This window comes from Danio aesculapii, chromosome 10 (genome assembly GCF_903798145.1).
Source record: "Danio aesculapii chromosome 10, fDanAes4.1, whole genome shotgun sequence".
In the NCBI taxonomy this organism is placed as follows: domain Eukaryota; kingdom Metazoa; phylum Chordata; class Actinopteri; order Cypriniformes; family Danionidae; genus Danio; species Danio aesculapii.
In genome coordinates this window covers 24,594,215-24,606,713 of record NC_079444.1, presented here as the reverse complement: position 1 = coordinate 24,606,713, position 12,499 = coordinate 24,594,215, and the positions used below count along the sequence as shown (strand labels likewise).

General features: G+C 37.4%; 1 protein-coding gene across 1 annotated transcript in view; it reads right to left on the bottom strand.

Moving 5' to 3' along the window:
* Nucleotides 1–11,933, bottom strand: part of mtus2a (microtubule associated tumor suppressor candidate 2a) — a 107,636-nt gene extending 95,703 nt beyond the window's left edge. Inside the window, exon 1 of the mRNA XM_056467624.1 lies at nt 11,413–11,933. The gene's annotated coding sequence lies outside the window, so the exon portion shown is untranslated. The remainder of the gene's footprint in view (nt 1–11,412) is intronic.
* Between the last annotated feature and the right edge of the window lie 566 nt (nt 11,934–12,499).

Genomic DNA, 12,499 nt, shown 5'->3' with positions numbered 1-12,499 from the left:
AAGAGGCTGCTGCTGCCGAAGAGCTACAGTATAAGTAAACGTTTGGTACATAAACGGTGGTTTGCAGACATAGTTGTTTTGCACTGCTACTAACTAGCTTAACGTTACCTTACCGGCCATTTCCTTGTCTTCATGTGTTGTTGTACTCTCGCTGCCGCTGGTTTTAACCAAAAAAGTTCTCAGCCTTTTTAATTATTTTTAATTTAATTTTAATTCTTTCACCTTTGCGCTTTTTATTTTCAATGTTTCATCTCTCTCGTATCTCTTAACAAAAGATTTTGCTGATAAGCAAGCTGCCGCTGTTGGAGAGTTGAATGATAATTACATCATCATTAACCTGCAGGCTGCATTCTTCTCGTGTGGCTGCGAGAAAATAAATAAAAAGAGTACAGCTGCTGTAAAATAACGAATAAATAGAGTGAGGCCATGGTCAAATAGGTAAATAAATAAATGAAAATAAGTTTGACTGCTGAGAGTGCAGGCAGTTAGGGACACCAGCCCTCATGGCCAAAAAACAGACCAGGTCAATGTGAATACTCTCGGTCTTGCCGATCAGCCAATCAGGCCCTGAAGCAACCAAAGAAATTCATATATGCAAAGAAAACAAATCTAATTAGTTTACAAATGAAGTTATGTGTAATAATATGAAATGACACAGGAAAAAATTGTATTTGACACATGAAGAAAGGGAGCTGTAGAAAAGCAGTGAAAGCCCAGACAGCAGCTGAAATCTCTCAGTAGTTCTTCAGCAACGCTCTGCCCTTCGTCTTTGTAAATATTAGCTACTTCATTCCAACATCTACATTATCATGAGGATGAAGATGAAACCAGAGTGGACATTTCCAAGGCCAAGGAAACTCTCAAATGGTTTCAGAGAAAGAAAATCAAGGTGTAGAATGGCCCAGCCAATCACCTGACTTGAATCCAATAGAAAATACAAATTAAAGCTCAGATTTGATAGACGAGACCCGCAGAACCATCAAGATTTTTACACTATTAAAGTCTGTGAAAAAAAATAATAATCACCTGAGCAATTCATGTGACTTCATTCTCCATTTGAGAGTCGTCTTTAAGCTGCCATCACCAAAAAAAGCCTTTTAAATAAAGTATTAAATACATTTCAGTAGTTCAGTACTTTCTCCTTGTGTCATTTCATTGTTTTTACACCCTACAGTTTTTCAGATTGGTTTTATTTTTTATGTTTGTTTTGTTTGGGTTTTTACCAAAATCTGGTTCAGTTTGATGTTAACAGTTTCTTTAGAAATATCATTCCCAGGAAAAACATGACTTGTTCAATTCTTAATTTCCCCGCTGTATATACTGTCTTAACACAACAAGATGGCAAGAAAGTATATATAGAAAAATGCTTTTTTGGGTTAACTATCCCTTCAAGGCCATCATCTGTGCTGGTGTGCTTATCTGAGAGAGATAGAGATGGGAAGTGGGACCCTTATTAATATTCAGGGCTTTAGAGAGTGAGAAAGCGTTGGGTGATGCTTCTGCGAGGTGAACGAGGGGTAACTCATTCCTCAGGGGGTAAAAGCGCTAACCGTAACCCTCGACTGACCTGCCGTTTCATATAATAAAACAGATTTTCCAGCTCTGCCTAAATTCATTCTCCACGCTGCTCTCAAGGAATGTGTCGAATGGATGTAGCGTAAGGAAACAGGGGCGAGCGTTTGAAATCAGATCTGTAAATTCTGGACTCGTTCAGCTGAGCTGTCAAGGTCACTGTGGAGGATAGAGGAGAGGTGAGCATTACCCAAACACCCCTGGGAAAGCACCGGAAGCTTTCAGTCAACACTTCTCTAGTGTCAATTTTCTATCAGAGACAATGGACAATAAGCACCGTGAGAGATGACAGGCTTTACTTTGCCTAGACCACAAAGGTACATTAATCTGACTCTATGAAAAGGCTCAGACAAACAAAGCTCTCTTGATTTATAGATTATGCACAAAGCACCTGTGTAAACACAAATAATATACTGTACACAATTATAAAAATCATTCAAGCGGTTATAAAAATCATTCAAGTGGTTCATTTTGCTACAAAGCTGAGTGCCTACAACATTTACAAAACAAGTCAATAATCTCTTAGTCATATTTAAAAAAAACTGTAACACTGTGATAATATTATAACAATTTAGCTTTTTAAAAAAAGGTGTCATCTATTTTTATATAGCAAGAAGGCCGCTGGTTCGAGTCCCAGCTGGACCAGTATGTGTTTCTGTGTGGTTTGCATGTTCTCCCTGTGTTGATGTGGGTTTCCTCCGGGTACTGCGGTTTCCCCCACAATCCAAAGACATGCTGTATAGGTGAATTGGGTACACTAAACAATTGGTTAACAATTAGGTAAACAATTAGTGTATGAGTGAGTGTGAACGAGTGTGTATGGATGTTTCCCAGTACTGGATTGCAGCTGGAAGGGCATCTGCTGCGTAAAATATATTCTGGAATATTTGGCAGTTCATTCTGCTGTGGTGACCCCTGAAATAGAGACCAAGATGAAGGAAAATGAATGAATGAATGAATGAATGATGATTTGAATGTTTCATTTATCATTACTGAAACCATGCTGCGTGATATTTCAGATAAAATCATGATCTGTATTTGATTAAAATTATTTAATGAATGTAATGTTCAAACAACATTTATTTTGTAACAATATAAAAGTCTTTAAATACAATATATCAGGGAAAATGTACCTATTTTACTAAATATATTGAGGTGTGGGTTTGAGTAAAATGTAAATATTGAAGAAAATGCTGCAAATGACAATACTGTATAGTTTAGAGGAGAAATATGTTTTTCTAGTGGTCATATAATTTCATCCAAATTTAAAATAAATATTATAAAAAAAAACTTCAGCAAATTTTTGACTAATTGTCATTTTCAGGAATAAAATGCTCTAAAGGACATTATTGTTATTATATAAATTAATCTCCTTCGGCTTAGTCTCCGTTTCAGAGGTTACCACAGCAGAATGTCTTTGGACTGTCTGGGAAACCCACGCCAACACGGGGAGAACATGCAAACTTCACACAAAAACAGGCTCAGCCGGGACTCGAACCTTTTTGCTGTGAGTCGACAGTGCTAACCACCTGAGCCACCGTGCCACCCCATTATATAAATGTAAAAATGTATTCTTCAAACTACTGATGTCATATCAATATTAAAGTAATTGTTATTTTGAGAGGGTGGGGGTGGGGACAATGACACAATATTGTCATTTAAAATTTTGAAGAAATGTTATCAGACCTCAAAGAACATTTTAGTCAACAGTTCTTGAAAGAACTATTTATTTTTTATTGTAAATAAACTACAACATTTAAAATATATTAGGACGCCTTTAGACTTTAAAGTACCGTTTTTTTGGGACAGAAACGATTCCATGAGTGTTAAAGGTACTTAATGAAACCACTGGTGTGAACACAGAATGTTTATTTTTAAGGATTTAGCTCTGGTTTGTTTAAAGTGTGTATTAAAGTGTATTCAAATGTTTAAATGATTCTAACACTCGACATTAGAATCCTATTTTAAGAGTAACTGCACCAATCTTGACTCCTGCCCACCCAATTGGGGCAGTTTGGGAATTACAGAGTGGCTTCCCGCATGCCAGAGATTTACAGATGAAAGACTATGGTGAGATTCTGCAGAGAGAAACAGAGAAGAGGTCCCAAGCTCTTCAAATCATTCTCTTTTTACACTTCTCTTATTTCATCTCCAGTCCTTAATGACACATCACATGCAAATGAGAGTGTGGTGGTGTATGGAAGCGCCTTCAGGAGGAGTCATTTTTCACCATTTCCCAAAAAACAGAGCATGAAAAAAAAGTAAAGCGAGTCTGTGCTGCTGTGGGCAAAGTAATGCATCAAATTGGTTTACAATCCACACTGAGAGTTTTAAGTTACATAAAATACAAAACAAGACCATTAGATTCTACATAAAACTAAAATAATAAAGCCTCTGGGGGACTTTGGAGGAAGAAATGGGCAATGATGCTTTCCTCCATATGAATGTTAAGTAGATGACTAGTGTATACATGACTTATTATTGACTGTTAAACCCCAGGTCTGATATTTAAAGCTTTCCGGCACATGAGAAACACCAGAAAGAGATTGAGATTGACTGATGAATCATGAAATGCATTGTAATTTGACTATTTATATGAATACACTCCAATTTTAACAAACTACCACTACGTATTTTTCATTGATTCATTCATTTTCTTTTCGGCTTAGTCCCTTTATTAATCTGCGGTCGCCACAGTGGAATGAACCGCCATCTTATCCAGCATAGCCAGCATAGATTTTGAGCAGCGGATGCCCTTCCAGCCGCAACCCATCACTGGAAAAAACAACCATACACTCTCATTTACACACATACACTTGGGACAATTTAGCTTACCCAATTCACCTATAGCGGAGCACCCGGAGGAAACCTACGTGAACACGGGGAGAACATGTAAACTCCACACAGAAATGCCAAACCAGCGACCTTCTTGCTGTGAGGTGACAGCGCTACCCACTGCGCCACCCAGTATCTATTTTCTATGACTTATTTTAAAATGACTTATTTTTGGTACAAAAAATGCTAGTCTGTTGCACATCAAGGCTTATTAGGGCTAATGAAGCTATAAGTTAATGCTAATCAGGCTTATACAATTAAATGGAAGTATTTGAGACATCCACAGATACATTGAAAGGAAAAGTGCATCCATGTTATATTTGATTACAAAAACTGTGCATTACGAATTGACAAACTCGTTGGTAGTCTTTGGAACTGACAAAAAGAAAAGCTAACAAATTTGCTAATGAGCTAATTCCAAGCTAATTTCTAAAAAGCTATAATTAGGCAATCTACAGACTCATCAATAAGCTCTATGTAAGCACTGGCTCTGAACAGTTTGGTCCCCTAGCCAAGATTTATCTGACACCTCTTGCATCACAGCCAGTTGTAGCATCAATCATTTACACAAATTCTGCATGGCTTCATAAATTTTTACAAACACAAAAATATAAAGAGCATTACATGAAACAAATTAGATTATTATATGCTACTGTAGCTACTGTAACTCTGTTGTCGGATCATCAAAAGGTAGCTAGCAGATATTTTATTTTAGTGGGATTATTTTGGGGAAAAAAAACACTTTGGGTGTTCAAACATGGCTTAGAATCAACTGAAAGTGAATCAAATGACATGTGAATCAAGTGTCTTTACAAATTGACTCAAATGATTCAGAAAGGAGACAAACAAATGTTCTACTTTGGCTCTGTTCGGAACTATTTTCATCAGAAAAACAGAGCAAAACATTGTCTACATACTCTACAATGTAACTGGCTGACTATTAATTTATTGTTTATTGAACTATCATTTGCATCAATTATTTTGCGATCACATGAGTGAATTGTTTTTGGACCGATCAGGAAAATGCTACTATTGCACATTTATACTTAACTGAATCAAATGAAATACACTGTAAAAATATCAGTCAATTAACAGGCTCCATATTTAGTGACTCACTGTTTTTTTCATTTCTTTATGGTTTTGTACTGCATTATGGGAGCTTCATCTTGACTTTTGATGTAAAAAATTCAACTGTGCAGTTTAACACAGTGTAGTCCATAACACAACCCAGACAATATATCAGTATAATAAGTGATAAGTCATTTTTTTCAAAATGTTCCACATCAAAATGAAGTTGGAGAAAATATCAAGATCCCATAATGTAATTCAAAAGCATATATAATTCCTAAAGATTCCTGAAAGAACGCAGTGACAGACGAGTCTTTGCATTGATCTCGTGGGCCAGCCTGATCACCCGCCGGTGACCTACTCACACCAGCAGCTTCTCCACAATGGACGTCCAGCGTTCTCCAGCCTCCAGCGCCTAGACTACAGCTCTGCACAGGAAGTTTAGCCAAAGGAAAAATGGTCGTGCCCAACTGAGCCTGATTTCTCTCGAGGTCTTTTTTTCCATCACTTTCGTCAATTGGTGAAGTTTATTTCTCGCCACTGTTGCCACTGGTTTGCTTGTTTTGGGACTCATGGAGCTGCACATCGATGATTTGCTCTTCAGTGTTTGGGATTTTAGCAGAGAAAATTAAACCGCACTTGACTGAACTTCATCTCTGAAAACTGGACTGACAGTTTCAATTTACTTGAACTTCTATGTTAAGCTGCTTTGACACAATCTACATTGTAAAAGCACTATAGAAATAAACGTGAACTGAATTTAATTAAATAACTGACAAAACCCATGAGTCACACAATACGAAAAATTGTTAATTTACGGATATTTTTGTCAGATTAGGATAAATATAAATAAAAACAATAGGTAAGGCACTCATTACCTGTACGTAAAAAAGCAGAAACAAAAACCAGCCACGTTTGCAATATGAACAATTATCGATTTTATCTTAACAACCTTTTTTCATTTAAAGGGCACCTAGATTAGCCCTTTTTTCAGATTTAATATAAGTGTTTTGCGTCTCCAGAATGTGTCTGTAAAGTTTGAGCTCTAAACACCCATCAGATTTTTTATTATACCTTTTATAAGATTCTATTTTGTACATTTTTGCACTAGGGGGCTGTTTTGTCGTACTGCGCCTTTAAGGCTAGTCCTCCCCGCCCACCGTTTCTACGTGCCTTTCTGCCTGCCTTAATCTCCTCCCTCTGCTGCGTCAGACCTGATTTAACGTCCACAAACCGGGATTGAAGCATCTTCCTTTATAGTTGTTCTGACATGCGGCTGTGCTGATGAAGTAAAGCTGAAGTGAATCGCTGTTATTCATTACACACGTGCACTGTTTTAAAACATTTTAAACTTGTAAAACTCACTCTTGATCACATTTGATGATGATTGAGGATCCAAGCGAACTGAACAGACCTTTTATTCCCAGTTGCTTTGCGCATGTCTGTTCTTGTTGATATGATTATACACGTGACTACTGGGACATGTTAATACCCAGCTGTCAATCAATTTGGTGGGCGGGGGGACCGCACTCCTACGTAAAGTTGCGGTCGGTCTGAAAACCGCTCCAATTGGTCCACCGTTTTTATGTTGTCAAATTGAAAAAAAAAATGACTGGGTGTGTTTATATCACCCCAATATGACGGTCTATACACCATACATGCACATATGTCTGTCCAAACAGCTTGAAAAGTAGATTTTTCACCATAGGTGCCCTTTAAAAAAAATCATTAATTTGGGCAACAAATCAGCATCTCCAATGCCTGGACAATCAGATAAATAACAAATCAGCACATCTACTGCCTGAACAAACAGATAAACAACAAATCCGCTCCTCCTACACTGTAAAAAAAATTCTAGGTTCCACACAATCCCTTCATCTTGTCTAAACGCAATGGTTTTTATGGTTTTAAGTGGATGGAAAATTTCATTTGTCTTAAGGACTGTGTTGTTTCCAAAATGGATTACAAGTTTATATTTTATGAAAGCTAGAATTCTAGCATTGACAGCAGAAGCAAACACATTCACAGTGCCAATGCTTCAGCTTTCAGCCACTTCGTCTCAGTCTCAAGGACTATCATCTCACCCGACGACATTTAGAAATCAATCTCTGGCAAAACAACAACACTACAGCGATACGTGATGCCAGCCTTCCTGAATATATGATGCCAGCTTTCCTGACTCACTTTGCGTGACAGAAGCTGAGCTCAAATGGTGCTTGCCTGTGCTAAATAAATGAAAAGCAGCAAAAGGAGCCCGAATTGCAGCACAAGGGGAGGCGATATCAATCCACATGAAAGATCAGAGTCCTCGCCGGGGCGACTCAGGGAACAACAGGGCGAGTGCTGCCAGATGAAGACAGAGAACAGGACACTTGACAAGACCTCTCTGTGGGAGAGGAAGGATTTAGGACAGGTACGGTGTAAAAAGTGCAATGTTCTCAGTGGGCTAGAGCTACTCTAAATCCATGATCCGCGTCCGGAGGGCAGGGAATAGAAGCACCGTGGTGTTACTGGAGGATTTGTTGAGGGGAAGAGCGATGGATTGAAATTGATGGCAGGAAAAATGTCCCGACAGAGCGGTTTTCCAGAGGTAACAGACAGGTCATGTTCACAAGTCGTTTTATGGCTGGACTTTAAGCTTAATACGTCAATAATCACTGATGTCCTGTTTAAACGGACGACTGGAAATCTCAGACGAATTCTCGTCCATCTTATATTGAGTGGCAGCTGGATTTCACTTCTCTTCTGGGGCAAAGCCTTTATAATCCTTATTGGCAATTGGAAGAAGTCATAAAACACTTTGTTTCCCGTTTCTGTCCACATAAATCCTTGTTCGCTAGTTTAGCACATCCCAGTAGGCACCCTGATGTCAAACTGGCATCAAGAAACACGTCAAAAATGCAAATCGATTTGATGTCAAAACCTGAATTACTATACAACATCCGCACATTGATGCCATTTTGACCACCAAAATAACAACACAAAAAATATTATAATATAAGAATTAGTATTTTAATTTAAGGAAGGTTTCGTTCACTTTACTAATAAAACTTTATTTACAGATTACTAATTTACACTGGATTTTGTATCCCAACAGTACACGTAAATTAGCTTGATGTCAAAGCAGCATCAATTTGAGATCTAACATTGGTGTCAAAAACAGGTCAAAAATAGATAACACAACAGTGCTGTAATTGATTTGAGGCAAATGTTACATATTAATTTTGTCATTTAACCATCAAAATAGTCAATTTGCCTTCAAATCGCTTTGAATTTTTGACGATTTTTATGTTGCTTTGACATCAAGGTGCACATTCAAAAATTTGCCACGGCCTTTCAAATGAAATGAGAGAGTCCACTAGTATTCATATTTTAAAAAGCATGTTAAGACATACCTCTTTAAAGTTTGAGTATGAGGATTATATTTTGTAAAGTGTATTTTTTCTTGTTTTAAACTTTTTTTAAATGTACTTTCATTTATTTGCTTCTTTTTTGTGCATACTTTCTCTATTACGTTGATGTATTTCTATTTGTTTTATGCTTGCGCAGCAATTTAAAGTCTGCTGGAAATGTAAAATTACAATGTTTATTTTTCTAGCTCACATTTTTATTCTTAAGGTGAATAATAGGGTATATGCAGAGCTAGTGTTTCTTCCTATACTGATAAACTTCCGGTGAACCCTTAATGTGACTTTTTTCCATTTTATACCGTTCCTTTTGCAGCATCGATGTTGTAATGTAATTAAAATATACTGTAATCAGTTAAATAGACTTTGGCATTCATTTAGTTGCTCAAGCATAAAACGAGATGAAAACCCGTTTTTATGCACGCGCCCGTCAGGATTAGCAGGCTAGCGCAGAAGCTCCATTGAATATACAGGGGTAACATAAATGTTCATATTCATATTAAAGACATGGCGGGGGGAAATGTAATTTAATGCAGTGCTTCTTGTACAATCTAAAACCCACTTTATATCAGATATCACTCAGCCAGTGGAGATCGATGATTTTTGAAGAAAACAGACCTTCAACGCGCCGATTTTGTAATGGCACACTGTTCACCGGAATCGCTTGACCCAGGTTACTGACAAATTAAAAGTCCTTAAGCATACTTCTGCATATACCCTATTAGTTTGTTTAGGTAATCGTCAATGAAAGTCTGACCATTTGCTTCCGTGTCTGGAGTGGCGGTCCTTCTGTTGACATCAACATGAGGGCTTCCATATTAACTCTCCTACATTCGTTTGTGTTTTAGGGAATGATGCGCAGAAGAAAGCCCCGCCTCTTACTCAATATTCCATTCCAGTTGGAAGTACATCAACATACTGATATAAATAGTCTCAGCAACTACACGCGGATTTTAAGTTGCATTTTATGCATGTAAAGGCCTATTCAAATAAAAGTATTATTAATAATGTGTTGATATGATATAATATATATTTTGCTGCACTCATTTTTGAAGGTTTTCTTAAGTTTTGTTGTTAGATAAAAAATACAACTGAACTAGTTATTATAGTTTCATCAAAAAATTGGTTAGAACTTTTAATTTAAATAAGTTTTTAAACATTAAACTAAGATTTTGTAATATTAATAAATGCCTTACAAGTAGTTTTTATTGTGATTTTTGTTTAATTACTAATGTGACTACTAATGTGTTTTCAATGTCGTATCATAGGCACACTTAACATGTGAAGATGTTTAAAAATAAATAGCTTCTATATAAACATTAAACACCACCTATGAAGTTTATACAATAAATAATTATTCACAGAATTTTGAAATGACTCCAACAACTAGATTATGCATGTTCATTGTCACATTATTTATTGTATTATTGAATATCAGCACATGTCTATATTTAGCACATCAATACTGTAACCTTGACAGGGATCAGAGAACAGTGAACCTGCTCAATCCACCACAACAATTACATATAAATAGCTTTACAGTAAATAAAACATTATTTTGTAAAAACGCTTATTGCTATAGGAGCTGTTTGCAGGATGCACAATCGTCAAGTTCATTTCCAGGCTAAGTAAGTCAGTTCTAAGCTGTGCCTGAGGCTTTGCCTTTATTTTGATATGTCCCATAGAGAAAAGCGCTACTTTAAAAACCAGAACTGGAGAGATTTTACATCTTTATCTCATCATATGAAAGCATGTATGTGCGCAAGTCTGGAGTTTAGAGCTTTAGGAGGATGTTTACGTTTCCTTATCTTACTTGACAGAAGAAGCATGCCTTTGTGTGTGCATTCTGGATCTATCTAACTGCATCTACACTGAAATTTTAAGTTATAAAAAATTGATTATCAGTGTGTTTTACCAAAAAACACCAATTTACTTTGTACTTCAAATCAGACTGTCATTAATCTATCTAGCCATCTATCTGTTCAGAAGAGCTGCATTAAATTACAAAAAAAAAAAAAAAAACTATAATCAGATTATAAATTATAAAAGAAAACTATATTTCAGTCATTGTACTTCAAAATCTTGTGATTATTTTAGTTACTTTCCATTTTGTTTGTGAAATTCACTAGCAATTATCTATCTATCTATCTATCTATCTATCTATCTATCTATCTATCTATCTATCTATCTAGCCATAAAGCTATATGAAAGTGCTATGGTAAGTGTCAAGTATATCACAGCAAAACTGAACTATATTTTAAAAGGTTATAAACGTGTCTACAATGTGCGAATGCAAATAAAAGCCTATCACACGTTAAAAAGTCAATGCACAACAAACAATCACAATAAACTTAAACAACCTCTCAGAGTCATCTATCACCATCACATTAATCCTCGTAATAAAGTTAAAGCAGGTAAACAGCAAAACAGGACAACATGGAAAACCCCATTCGCGTCAGATCACTCTCACGCGTGTATATATCTCCATAACAAGTCGCAAAAAAAAAATCATACGGTCATAAACACTCACCTTCGAGAAAGAGAGGAAGAGTGTGCCCTCCTTCAGCCTTCAGCCCTCAGCGCCCGCTCTCCTCCACAGCAGACCGGCTGACTGAACGCTGCGCTCCGGCACGGTGTTTTGAACCAAGCATCTTTCTCGTGCTCACCTCTCTCTCTCTCTCTCTTTCTGTATTCCTCCGTCTCTCATCCGGGATGCTGCAGTTACTGTGTGGTACCCGTTAACACCGCCCTCTGCTGGACGCCGCGGTGAACGGCAATCACATCACAGCTGCGTAATTCACCGTCACCAAGCGGCTGCTGTCATCGCAACAAGGAACGATAAACAATGTGGGCTAAAGTTTGAAGCTAAAACGTGTTTTAAAATGTGTTTCAAGGCAAGACTCTGACAGTTGGTCTTGCAGCAGCTAAAACAGTTTTTGTGTGTGTGCACTGTGCACCTGTTAGGCTATGACAGGGGTGTCCTAACTCAGTCCTGAAGGGCCGGTGTCCTGCAGATTTGAGCTCCAATTTGCTTCAACCCACCTGCAAGAATCTTTCTAGAAAGCTAGTTAGAGCTTAATTAGCTCGTTCAGGTGTGTCTGATTGGGGTTGAAACTAAACTTTGCAGGACACCGGCTTGCCAGGACCGAGTTTGGACACCCCTGGGCTATGAGATGGGCTTTTTCATATTGTGCTTTTCTTTCTTTCAAAGATACAAGTTTCTTTCGGATTTTTGCAAGTTTGTAGAAAGGATGAGTAAATAATGACATAATTTTACATTTCTATGCCATAAAGTATCTCAAAAAGGGCATTATTAAAAATGGAATACACTTAAAGGGATAGTTCACCTAAAAATGAAAGTTTACTCACAGTTTACTCATCCTGAAGTGGTTTTTAAATCTTTATGAGCCCAGCAAAAACCAGATATGTCCAGCTTAAACCAGGCCGGTCAAGCTGGTTTTAGCTGGTTTTAGCTGGTCATTTTCCAGCCTGACCAGCTAAGACCAGGCTGGAAATGGCTGGAAACCAGCCTGGAAGTGGCCAAAATCCCTCTAAAACCAGGCTGGTCAACCAGCTAAAACCAGCCAACCAGCTTAGGCTGATTTAAGCTGTTGTTT